Raw genomic sequence first — 13,051 nt, forward strand, 5'->3', positions numbered from 1 at the left:
TGGATATGTGTCCAAACGTCCTTATCAGTCAATTTGACCGCTGTGGGTGCCACTTTCTCAACAGTGTGTGGCCCCGTAAATCTAGGGGCGTTCCACTTTCTATGGAAGTCCCTGAGGAGAACTGTCTCCTTCTTTCACCGCCCATCATCCACTTTGTTCCTTGTTGTCGGTTGTTTCCTGTGGGTTGTTCTCTGACCGGCCCTGTGTCCGTTGGATCTGTTGAGAGATAAAGGAGGCACTAGTTACCAAAGAAGTGACATAATCATACATTTCTTGACCGAAAATATTATCTGTTCCTTCAAAGTCATACATCGCCCTTGTGGGTGGGGTCAGTGGAAGGTGCATTTGGCGTCCAGTCACCACCTCGTGGGGTGTGAGGTGGTGGTCCGAACCCGGCTTGTTTCTCAACTCAAATAGAGCCAGGGGAAGACAATAAAGCCAACTCTTTTTGGTTGTCTGCTGCGTCTTTGCAATTGCTTCTTTTAAGAGGCAGTTGAGGTGTTCACAGAAGCCATTGGCTTGTGGGTGGTATGCATAGGCAAATTTATGTTTGATTCTAAGCAGGGCAGTGACGTGCTGGAATAATTTGTTCGTAAAGTGTGGGCTGTTATCTGATCTCAATACCTCACAGACCCCCACCTTGGGAACACCTCTCTTACTAGAAATTCTGCTGCCCGAATTGCATCTGCATGAGAGCACGGGCCGGCCTCAATCCATCTGGAAAAGGGGCACTCTAACACAATCATGTATCGGTAGCCTTTACATACGTTGATCATGTCAACGTGGTCAATGTGCAGGTGTAGGAAGGGACCTTCAGGCCGTGGTATTCTACCTTTGGTCACTTGCAACGTGTGACCAGCCGTAAATTGATGGCAAGTAAGGAAATTGCTGATGACGTTTGCAACGTGTGCTTTTAGTTCGGGACAGAACCATGACTCTTCTATCTGCGCTGCAATTACTTCCTTTCCTGTATGGGTGGGATGGTGTAGTTGGGCCAGCGCTGTTTTTAGTAGGGCCAGGGGCATTACTACTTTGCCTGTGTTATTTTGTCTCCATAGTGCATCTGTTGGGGACATGGTGCATCCTCTTTTTACCCACAGCTCCTTCTCTGTCATTGGGGCTGCCGCCTGAAGTTCCATAATCTGTGTTTCTGGAATGTGTGTGCAACACTCTTTCATCAACATCTGTCTTGCCCCCCCTTTTTTGTTTTTGTATTTCTTGGAGGTCCCACATCTCACCAAAATATGCAGCATATTTTGCATGTGCGTCTGCTTTTACATTACCCCTAGATATTGGGTCCTCGTCATTCGTGTGTGCCTAACATTTCACCAGTGCTAACTCTTGTGGGTATGTTGTTACTTCTATGAGTTCACCCAGGAGGAGAGCATATTGCACTGGAGTACCGTCTGCTCTACTAAATCCCCTCCTGAGCCATCTTATTAATCCTGAGTGTATTGCAGACGTGACATAAGCTCTGACAGAATATATTATTACTCTTTGTTGTCACTTTCTTCTGAGGCCAAAATGAGGGCTACCAATTCTGCTGCTTGCGCTGAATATTTTTGGGGTAATTTGACACATTTTACTGGTACATATGTCCAATCTTCCCTTAATCGCACGACGGCGGCACCTGTCCTTCTTATGCCATCACTTTGATCAATTGTTGAGGACCCATCAATGTACAAAACCTCACCTCCCTCTAGGGCAATCTCCTCCACATTGCGGATGTATGAGTAGTACTCAATAGCATGGGTGCAGTCATTTGTGTATTCTCCTTCTCCTACTACTTCTGCTATGAACTGTGCTGGGTTAACGTTGGTACATCTCACTATTTTCAACTCAGATCTTGACAAAATAATCTCATATCCCGTTGCTCTCTGGGTAGTGAGTGTACGTTTCGGCTTATGCAAAATTGCAAAAAGGGCGTGTTCAACGAACAGTGTGGTGGAGCAGCCCATAGTAATGGAGGATGATTTTTTTTTACTGTGAATGCTGCAGCAGCCAGGTGTTGTTCGCACGGGAAGTGCCCCATCATTCCTGGGTCCAGGTGGCTGCTGTAACATTCTAGGGGTTTGTGACCCATACTTGTTTTTTGTGTTATTACTGCTTTCATTACTGCACCATCGCAATGTGAGAATGTATAGAACTCTTGGTGGTAGTTGGGTTGTACCCAGAACTGGTGCCGTTGAAATGGCCTCTTTCAGTTCATTGAATGCCATCAGTCATTTCTCTTGTCCATCCCAACTTTCTCACCCCTTTTTATGCATCCCTGAGCGCTTCCAGTAGGGGCCCTACATATGTGCTGTAGTCAAATCCGATGCTCTGCAATAATTGCAAAGGTCAAGTAACTGCTGCAATTCCCTTATTGTGTGTGGTTGGGGTGCATTCTTTATTGCTTGTGCCCTTTGTGGTGCGATGTTCCTCCCTTTCTGTGATATAACCCGTCCAATGTATAGGACCTGTTCCTCAAAGTACTGCACTTTTTCTTTGTCAACTGTGTACCCTTTTTCGGCCAGTTCTGTGAGCATTTTCACAGTCCTTCCTGCACTCCTTCTCGGTGGTGCTGCAGATGCGAATATCATCTACATACTGCAGTACCATGCTCTCAAGTTCAACATTCCCCAGGTCCATCTGTATAACCCTGTTAAAGATGAATGGTGACTTGCAGTATCCCTGGGGTAGCCTGGTGTGTTTCCATTTTGTGTTGCGGTATGTGAAGCTTGTCAGATCTTGTGAATCTGGGTGCCTTGGTATTGAGAAGAATGCATTCTTGAGGTCGATCACAGTGAATCGTGATGCCTCCACACAATATTGTGGCGGGGTTAGCTGCTGTAGGGTATTCTGCCTCTAAAATGTTAAGTGGTCTCAAATCTTGTATGAAGTGCCAGGGTAAACCGCAGTGTTGACTGGTGATTCTGAAGGTACCAATATACCCCTTTCCACTAGGGCGCTTATTGTTTCATAAATCCCTTCTTCAGCTTCTTTTGACAATGGGTATTTTTTACTCTGGGCAGTATTGCTCCCTTCCTCAGTTGTATTTTTACCCCTCCAATACTTTTTATGCATCCCACATCATAGGGACTGGTGGTCCATAGTGAGGCGGGTACCATGGCCAAATATTCCTTGCAAAAATCAGGTTGCATGGGGAGGGGCGCTTCTAGTGCCATTGCCATTTTCTGTGCTACCTCCTTGTATGTCACTTTCAGTCACACGTAGACACTCACTTGGAACACCATTTCTCCATCACTTTTTTCATCTGAGAACAGTTCCTTGTCTGACACCTGTGTTAGTCTACACCCTTCTGCCAGTGCTATTACCACTCTCCAAGCCTTTCCTTCCCCATCTTGGGCATGAACTGCAATCCAGTCTTTCCTTGCTACAATACTTTCAATGTCTACTGATATTATTGCCCCTTCTCCCTCACCTGTGGGCGTTTCTGGCCTGAAAAGATAGGCTGCAGGCCTCCTCCACACCTTACCCTCAATCCCCGGTAGCCATGCTATTGCCATGTCTGTCCCGTATTGGAAGATCTCAGCGTCCACTGGTTCTGCCCTTGCCACTGTCTTGCCACAGTAAGCCTGAAGTATGTGTCTTGCCGTGAGCATGTGTACGCCTGGTGTTGAGCATATTATGCCTTTGTCAGTGAATGAGATGGTTATGTTCAATCTACTCATGATTTCATGCCCTAGTATATTCACTGGTGCTTGTTTTGAGGCTTGCTTTTATGATTGTTGAAATTTATTGTTGGTGTATGAATGAATAATGATTCATGAATGAGTATGTATGGTACGAATCATGAGTAGTGGGAGAGTAAGTAAATGAACTTTATCATGCATTATCACTGTGTATAAGCCACTTAACCATCTAGGTCCCCACTTTTGGGACTTAATTGTGGAAATGTGTTGCAACAGTAGTGTACTTAAATGCTATGTGTTTTATCGACAATTGCTGATTTATATCATGATATTGAATGACTATAGTTTATGAGAAATTATCTACATCAATTTTTGTATTCATCACATCTATTGTATCTGTATGAATACTAATTAAAATATGCAATTTTTATATGTCTTGACCGTCTTTGTCTTCCATCAGTGATGACAATGGTGTCTATTGAGGACATGCACTAATAGTCTCTGTTTCTACAAGAAAGTGGTTAGTTTTGAGTCACAAGCTCTTTTGTTGTTCTCAAGGGTTCTACCCTTAATGTGAGGGTGTGCTTGTGAATCTAAGTTTCTCCCTTAACCTCCTAGTGTTTTTTTGTGATTGTTTTGAATATAACAAGGGTAAAGATAAGCCGTGGTATCCGACAGATAAAGAGATGTTATCAGTAAAAGGAACCACCCCTTGAACCCCAGAAAATCCTTGAGTGTGCATGGCATCGCCTGACAATTTGAAATTTCCTTCCCTAATACAGGATCTAGTGGTCCCTGTGTCAACTAGGAAGGAAAATGTTTTGTCACCTATCGCCACCTTTATGTGTGGTTCCTCTGCAGGGCTAGGTGTTACCGACAGGATGGGACACAACAAGGAAGTCTGTGGGCTGTCCTGTTGGGGGTACAGCGATTGTCCGTTGCCTGTGTAGGGGTTATGTCCCATTATTGTAACTCCCCCCATTCGTGTCATTGGTACTGTCATGTCCATAGGTTGCTGTGAGTTGTCTTGCACTTGTGTTAGTTGTTGTACAGTATGGACGTGTTGTTGTCCCGAAGTCATTTGTTGTTGTGCTTGTTGTTGAGCGGGTTGGTGTTGTATCTGCAGTGTATTGGGCATCATGTGTGGTTGTTTTTGTAGCTGTTGTTGTATGCCCCCTTTCTGTCTGATCTGTACTTGACCTACTTGTATCGCTTCCTGTGGGTGGTAGTTGTTTGGACCCCCTTGGTAGCCCTGTTGTGCTTGGTCGCCCCATCCTGGTTGTGTCAACCTTGCCCTGCATGTGCGTGATACGCGTGATACGTGTCCTAATAACCCACATGTCCAGCACATGGGCGGCTCCCGAGCTTGCCATGGGTAACCGCCTGTGCTGTCTGAATAACCCTGTTGCCCATATTGGGAGTACCCTCGGAACCCACCCCCTGACTGGTGTGCCAATGGCCCAAACCCTCTTCCCCTGTTAAATCCTCCTCTACCACTGTAGTTGTTCATGTAACTGTTGCCCATTTGTGAGTACCCTCCCCCACATGGGTTGTGCGAATTGTTGTTTTGCTGTGTATGGGGCGGGGGTGGCAATTGTTGTGTCATTATGGGTACTTGTTGTTGTATAGTTGGTTGTTGTAATTTGAGAGTTGATGTCGGTGGGGCAGGGCTCGTTATGAGTGCCCCTCTAGGGCATATTTTGACAGCTTCTTTTGAACCAATTTTGCCTCGTCTGCCTTTCTAACTTCCTCTTTCTGTTTCATCTTTTCTTGCCATAGTCTGCAATGGTGTAGTATTGTCAATTGTATCTCTGGCCATGCCTTTGCTTCCATCCCCACCAATTTTAAAAATTGCCTCTGCACGGGTTCTGGGAGTCCCTGTACCAATATGTTGTAAAATATAGCTAGTGTTTTGTCCCACGGCTCTCGCGTTTCCAAGCGCCACTTCTCCTGAATTTCTTGGATGTAATTAATGGGGTCCTCATCCTCACGCATCTTGCATGAGGTAATCGCCCCTATGTCTGAAGTGTCGGGGTACTGTACCCTTAAGGCCTGCCACACTGCGTGTCTACACTTTGCAAATGGCGACCCGTCGTGTGATGTGTCGCTGATTTTCACCCCCGGAAATCCCACCCTCTTCCAAATGTCATCTGCAGTGTCACCCAAAATTGATATTAAGAGCCCGTTGACGTCCCCAACTGCTAGCCTGTGTCCCGCAGTATGTTTTTCCATTTCATATATCCACTTCCCCGCCCTCTGCTTAGGGAGGGTAATCTAAACTTAATGTTTTCTTTGTCTGCGTGTTTCCATGGTACATATTGTGGTCTTGTCCCGCCCCTCTCCAATAGCGGCATCTGTGTATATGGTGTTATGTCTTCTGGTGTGCGTCTATGCTGGGTAGTATGCATGTCTTGAGTGTCTTCCTCCATGTTGGATGCATCGTCAAAAAACTCAATATTATTATGTGTATGCTGTGTGTTCCCCGTGTTCATATGGTTACAGCGTTGGCATGTCTGGGCTTTGTTGTGTGCTATTGCTGATTCCTCCTTCCTGCGCCCAGGGAGGTCTCTGAGTCTGTTGACATATGGTGTGTGCGTGGGTGGTGTTGCTGTTTGTAGTATCTTTCCGCTCTGTGTGCTTGCACCCTCCCGTCCAGCTGTGTCTTCCCCTAGTGTTCTGCATTCCCATGATGACCCAGTAAGTGGCTGTGCGTGTGATGTAAAGTTTACTAAGCCCTTCTCCGCTTTCATCGCTCTGCACCCGCATGATTCTTCCTCCTCATCACTGAAGAACCCCCCTGAAAATGTTAGTTTTGTGCGTGGGCGCGGGTACCATACTGTCATTGTTTCTAAATCTATGTTCACTAAACTACCCATATCATCTATGGCTGCCTCTATTTGTGGTGTCGTGGCTGCTTCCCAACTGCGTGTGTTCAACGTACTCCTTGTTGTTCTGTTACTGTCTCTTAGCTCTTTGTCTTCTGGTCGTTCGCCCTCTCTCTCCACTTCCGCTCTAGCTCTGCGTAGTGCTTTCATTATGGCATCACTTACCTACCCCAACACCCTTACATCTCTATTCTTTGTACTCGTTTCTCCGCCTTCTCTTGCTAGTATGCTTTCTATTATCCTTCCCTCCTCGTACTTACGTGTGCCTTGCTACAGAATCTTTTTCTTCCAGAGCGTCATTTCCTGCTCATTCTCCTCCCTTTCTTCTTCGTTTCTCTTATCAGCCGTGGTTCCATACGCGCTGTTCTTTCTGCAATACTCTGTATGCGAGCCTCCTCTCTTTTCCTTTCTTCTTCCCCGCGCCGCGCCACTTCCATTCTCACTCCCTTTTCTCTCTCCAGCTCTACCTGTCTCTCCAGCTCCTTTAGCTCAAGTATTTTAGGGAGTATGCTTTGCGTCTTCTTTAATTCTGCTATTTTCATCTCCAGCTCTGCTGCTTCTTCTTTCATTGCGTTGCCTTCTTCCCTGTTACTTACCTCACTTCCCCTCTGTGGTGGTCCTAACTCCGCTCTGTCTATTTCCTATTTCACCACCTCCTCCTTTCCTGTTATCGTCCCCTGCAGTTTTAACAGCACCTGCGCTGCTATCCATTCGTCTGGCCCTATACCGGCTAAATTGAGCTGTGCTTTCCTCATGCCATCAACGTTCACCTGCGTCCCTTTCGTACCTACCGTGCCCCTGTACGCAATTCTTTCTGGTAGTGATCCTCTGGAACGTACGGTGGTGGGTTGTATGGTATCAGGTAATATTATCCCCATATATATGGTTGCCGTAAATAATATCGCCAGGAAAAGTTTGTGGCGGTATTATATAGGTGACCATATATATGGGGACAGGGGCAAAAAAAAAGAAAAAAAAAGTTTGGGGGTTGCAGGGGTGTCCCCTGCATGTTCCATGCAATAATGTTGCCACAAAAAACGGCCATTGTTCGGCGATATTTTTGCATGGCGAGATTTTTGTGGCGACATTATTACATGGAACCAGTTGTATGTAGGGTTTGATTATCCCTCTGCGGCTGTTAAGTCTCTGGGCTTTGTTAGTTCCTTTAGCTCTCTCATTGGGTAGACCCCTTCTGTCTCTTTCTTGACCTCTTTTAGTGGATATGACCCCTCTGCCTCTTCCTCACTCTCCTCAGCGTTCTTCGCTATATTGCTGGGAGGGGCCTGGGGCACGCTGCACCCTTCCCCTTCACTCACCTCTTCGTTCTCTACCTCCTGCATGCTCAGCATCCCCGGGACATATCCCTGAAACATCCTCCAAAGGTCGAAAACCTCTAAATGGCCTGCCAATTTCTTCCTTTGTATGTGTTGTGTAAATATGTTAGCAGTGAATGTTGTGCTTCCATTCTAAAGCTACCATTGGGCGGCCACGGTATCCTTATCTTTTCGTCTGTACCTTTAGTCCATTCAATACTGTATTTTACTAATTTGTCTCTCTGCAGGGGCAGTGTTGCAGTGGTGTTGTTAATGAGTGGTACCCATTGTCTGTTCCTAACCCATAGTATGATGACATTTATGAAATATGTATCACCGTTACCTGGCCCCTAGTTGGGGACTTCCGATTCTCCACTGTCAATAGGAGGAAAAAGAAATTGTGTTAAAAAAACTCTCAAACTGTTCAATACCACTTCTATGTCGTCTTGCACCGGGCTGCTGTTCTTCGACACACCTCTAGGTGCAACTAGGGTCCGCTTCGACCCGTGGCACGCGAGGTCCCCTGCGACCTTGCGCACCGCGCGGTGTGCTCCTGTGCCGCCCTGCCTTCTCGGGATAGCCGCTGCTCGGCGTGCCTGTGTTAATGTCCTGACCCCTCCTCCCCTCTGCTTCCTCACAGTCTGCGCTGAGTATGTTCGTACTGTCCCATCCACACAAGTTGCACTGCTACTCGGCACACCCCCCTTGATCGATGGCGATGCTCACCTTTACCTAGCCGCGCACCGCGGCTCCAATATTTTGTAAATGAAACACGATGTCCTATGTAAGCCCTATGGGTGATGTCACCAACTAACACAACGTATTACTGATCCATATTTTGAACATGCAATGCGCACCTATTTCCACAACAGTAATCCCCACATCTGTCTTCCCACTACACCCTTAGTGGAGTATCCATCAATCACCGTTATATACTTAAGCTGCACCCGCTGCATTGCCTCGCGTGTGATACGTTCCCTCACCAGGGAAACTTAACCATCAAACTATCTTCCGCAATCTGAGACAACCTCTACCTACCTCCTGTGGGAATACGTCATCTATTCACTGAGCTAAAACACTCCATTTATAGGGATTCTCATCTATTCACCGAACTACAACGCCGATTTATAGGAATACCACACCCCCATACATGTGTTCGCTATCCAGACCAATCAGCGCGGCACTCTGTTCAACACATGGGGACTCGTTGCCCCACCCAATACTCTCAATAACAGAACAGACTAGCTCGGCTCCTACAATCTCATGTGCCACTTGAACACTGATATACCAAATTTTGCGAAAATGTAAAAACCACCCGCCACCCTATTTTATAATACCTCCCTCCAGCCGCACAACACAATATTGCTGGTTGTGTGGACCATACTCGCATCGGGCTCACGTCTGCCGGTGCCGCTTGGCTGCGGACTCCACTCCCAATCGGCTCGTCACCTCCCCTCGTCCGGACACTCGCCAACCGCTTGCGGGATACTTCTGAAGTCGGCTTCCGATGGCCAATCTCCGGATTGCACGGTCTGGTCGTCTCGCAGTTCCGCGATGGTCCTGCAATCCTGCAAAAGGGGGCAACGGCGTAGGGGGCCGCGTTGCGGGTCACCTTGTCGCAAATGGTCTCGCTGTGATCTATCTCAGGATCTCAGCAGTGCCTCCAACATGTTAGGGTAACTTTCTGGAGGTCGGCTGGACCGCACCTGGAGTTCGCGGACCTCCAGCTATGGGAAGGCCCTTACTCCTCCTGAGTCCCAAAGAAGGAGGAGGCCCACACAAGAGCAATAGGTTACTGCTGTTTATTGCACAAAACAGACAGGGGCAGGTTCATTGAGTGTAGGTTCCAGAAAGCTTCTCGATGCAAGTGGGCTTGCAGGACCCTTTTGTAACTGAGTGACGTAGAAATGTGCGTCACCTGCGAATGCTCATCCCCAAACCTACCACAACTCCGGGTTGGCTGCCCGAGTGGTAGGGTCAGTATAGGACAGTGGGCCTCATCACGACTTCGGCGGTAACCCTTAAATCTGGCGGTAGCGCTATTACCGCCGAATTTAAGGGTCCGCCCTATCAGGGCTTCGGCAGATTTCGCCCCAGCTCTGAGCTGGGGGGAAATCCGCCGAAAATTTGCGCTATTACCGCCGGCGGGAAATCCGCCGGCGGTATTAGCGCGAAGATTCCTCATTGAGCCCAGTGGGGAATGGGGCATTCCCGAATGGACTCAGTGGGGAATGGGGACTTACATTATCGCCGAACTCGTGATCCGGCGCTATTAGCGCCGGGGAGTTCGGCGGTATGGCTAATACCGCCCGTGCTAATAGCGTTACCGTTACCGCCCAAGTCGTGATGAGGCCCAGTATATTGGAAAGGGTTATTGGTGGAGAAGGGATCAGGTGGTACGCTTGGGCTGTCCCTAAAAATTGCTACTTGGAAATGGTTACATGAAGACAGTCAGTGATTGGTTGTGTTGTGGTGCCGTCAGTGGTTAGCCCCCCCCCCCGTGCCCTGATTGGTCCATCCGTGAGCCCCCAAGCCTGGGACCATTGTCGTTTCCAGTTCGCAGTGTACCTGGTGTTGGCAACAATGTGCGACTATGTGTCAGTGGCAGACAATGGACAGGTCCTGTTACTTGCCATTAGAGTGCTCCTTTCCCATTGCTGCCGGGGTCTAAGTTGTTGCGCTTTTGTTGCAAGCTGGGTCCCTGACGTGGGACCCCAGTGCTTCTTTAGTTGTTGAAGCTTGGCATCGTATCAGGTCTGCCTGGTCACGTTGAGAGACCGTGTTTGAGGCAGAATTACGAGGATTTGATTTGTGTTTCTGCTTCTGGTAGCTGCAGCAGTGGCAGGTGTAGCCTTGGCTGAGGGGGCGCGGAATGTAGATTGCAACCTTGTGACCTTGTCTGCGGTGGCTCCAGTTAGGGGCTGTTTTGTGTGCTCAGCATCTCTTTGGGTTCGTGCAAGCTGGTCTGGGTCTACCAACTCTGGTTTTGAGGCCTACTTTGGCTTTGTTATATGTAGCGGTATAAGGTCCATAAGGCAAGGGGTGCAGGAGTGCGGTGCGGTTCTCTGTGCATTGATCCATATGCATTGGTCCATATGGTCTTGTCTTCAGGGTTAGTTGCATGAAGCGTCTGCAAGCATGTACACAAACTCTTCTGGCGTCTTGCTTTTCTGTGATGCAGTAGCTGACCTATATGAAAAATATCATGCATGTCTCTGAGTGTGCATGGTCTTATTTGTGTGGTTTTGGTGTGTCTCTGATCCAGGTGCACGGCGGCACATGTGTTTCGGTCCGTTGTGGCTATGTCGTCATGTCATCTCTAATGATGGCTGGCGTAGGTTTGTGACATTTAGTCGAGCTGATCCATGTGATCGGTTTCAGCTCCATTGTGGTTCACTCCTCGTGTTGCGGGTGGGAAGCGGCAATGATTTGCAGGTGGAGCAGGGTCACGGTGAACGTGGACATCCGGGGCATTGGACAGATGTGCAAACTCTCCCCACTGTGGTGCTTGGGATGTGACGTTATCGGCCATAGTTTGTACGTTCATCGGGGTAAGGGACTGTCCCATTTTCCCTCTTCAGACACTCCACACACACTTGACAATCCCTTACTGAACTGTATACCATGTCATCCATCCCAGGCTACCAATATTGTTCCCTCAATCTCTTTTAGTGAGACAGCGACTCAGGTGTCCTTGATGAACACTCATCATGATTCTTTGTCTCAGTGCTCGTGGAGGAGCTTGCTTCTCCCTTCTTGCCAAACCCCACTCAAATGGCGGAAGTTTATCTTTCACCATTCTATACACTTTATTTCACACATGTGCTATGTGGCTACCCATCTTGTACATAACCCACCACACTATTCAACTCTTCATTGCTTTGCACCATTGCTTTCCACTCCTCTTCGGAAACTACCGCTCCCACCAAATTACTTATGCTTGCCATCCAGATGTCTATTTGTTCATCCACTACCTTCTTAAGTGCTCCTACAGGAGGCTGTCTTGATAGGCAATGCACCACCACATTGTTTCTCCCTTGAACATGCTCTATCGTGAAATTGAATCCTTGAGTACTTGCCAACCATTTAGCAATTCAAGATGTCACCATCCTTGATCCCTGGGTGGAAAACAAATGCACCAATGGCTTATTGTCACTCCTTACTGCAAAAGGTATTCCTCCCATCCCCAAGTATGAATGGAAATATCTTGCTGCCCAACAACATGCCCATGCCTCAGTCTCTGCCAATGAGTACTTCCTTTTGCACTCATGGAATGCCCTCAAAGCAAATGCGATTGGTACTTCCTCTCGTCCTTGCTTCTGACTCAACACTATTTTGCCTGGTGTCCACTGTCAAAAATGTTCTTGCACCCATCTCAAACCTGTATAAGGTGGGTGTCTTTGCAATAGCCTCCTTGATGACTTCAAACGCTTCCCTCATCTGACCGGACTATTTGAAAAGTACACCCTTTCTGAGCACTTCCCCTACTCGTCAGTCCTCTCAGATAAGTTTGGAATAAACTTTGCATGAAGCTCCACTAGTCCCAGATATTGTCTTAACTGTTCCTTATCTTCTGGTTCACACACTCCTCCGATTACTCTTACTAAGTCAAGCTTCGGTTTTAGCCCTTTTCCAATTACTGCATGTCCCAAGTATGTGACTTCTGTCACTTTAAACTTACATTTGTCTTTTTTTCAACGTGAAGCCAGCTTCTCTAACAAGATCCAACACATGCACCAATAACCTGTCATGCTCTTCTTCTGCCCATGCTCACATTACAACATCATCTTGGAAACAATGCATAACTTTGTCACCCTTAAATAGGTGTTCCATCTAATTGTGCTAGTCTGCCATATTTTGCATTTAGCATAATTGTGTAAGGTAGCCTTATCTTGCTTTTAGCCCAACTGTGTTTGTTAGCCATATTTAGTATTTGGCCTAATTCTGTAAGGTAGCCATATTCTTGCACAGCTAACCCATGTTCTCCCCTTGCACACTGTGCCTTTGTAACTTCGCGGAAGGCACAGGCTCATTTCCCACACCCTGCACTCACATATAACACAAACACTACTGCACAAAACCTCTTTAATTAGTATGAAGCTACCTTTAACAACAAAAATTCAAATTGTAGCTTCTCACATAATTCTCTATCTCCTTAAACACAACCCACCTCTGCTAAGTTCATAGTTTACCTCCGCTGAGCCCATCCACACGCCAT

Source organism: Ambystoma mexicanum, chromosome 4q (assembly GCF_040938575.1).
Source record: "Ambystoma mexicanum isolate Mex_15411 chromosome 4q, UKY_AmexF1_1, whole genome shotgun sequence".
NCBI classification, from domain to species: Eukaryota; Metazoa; Chordata; class Amphibia; order Caudata; family Ambystomatidae; genus Ambystoma; species Ambystoma mexicanum.